Source organism: Penaeus monodon, chromosome 21 (assembly GCF_015228065.2).
Source record: "Penaeus monodon isolate SGIC_2016 chromosome 21, NSTDA_Pmon_1, whole genome shotgun sequence".
In the NCBI taxonomy this organism is placed as follows: domain Eukaryota; kingdom Metazoa; phylum Arthropoda; class Malacostraca; order Decapoda; family Penaeidae; genus Penaeus; species Penaeus monodon.
This window is the reverse complement of record NC_051406.1, coordinates 40,335,676-40,336,196: the sequence shown is the minus strand read 5'-3', so window position 1 is coordinate 40,336,196 and position 521 is coordinate 40,335,676.

Sequence of the window (521 nt, the reverse complement as noted above, 5' to 3'; positions counted from 1 at the left end):
AGGTCGTTAAACAGAGAAGACCCGAACACCACGACTGAGCCATGCCATATGCTAGTCCGCGTCAGTCAGTACGACCCGTGGTGACTCAGCGCCCCACTGCAACACGTCCGACGAAGATTTAAGATACTAGGACGTGCCCTTTGGCGATAACCCCCCCCCCACCCACCTCCCATCTCCCGTCCCCCTCACTCTTCTAAAGCCCTGCACGCCCTCTCCGCTTCTCCCTTATTCCCGCAATGCCCTTTTCTCCTCCCCCTCTCGCCCCCTCTCTTCTCCCTCCTCCCCCTCTCGCCCCCTCTCCTCTCCCTCCTCACCCTCTCGCCCCCTCTTTTCTCCCTTACCCCCTTCCACCTCCTCCTCTTTTCTCCCTTACCCCCACCCTCTTCCCCCTTTCTTCTCCCTTACCCCCACCCTCTTCTCCCTTATCCCCCTCCCTCCTCCCCCCCGTCTCGCCTTCCACACTTCCACACTCAATAACGACGACCGTCAGAGGCTCAGTGTCAGCAGAATCCTCCTGACGA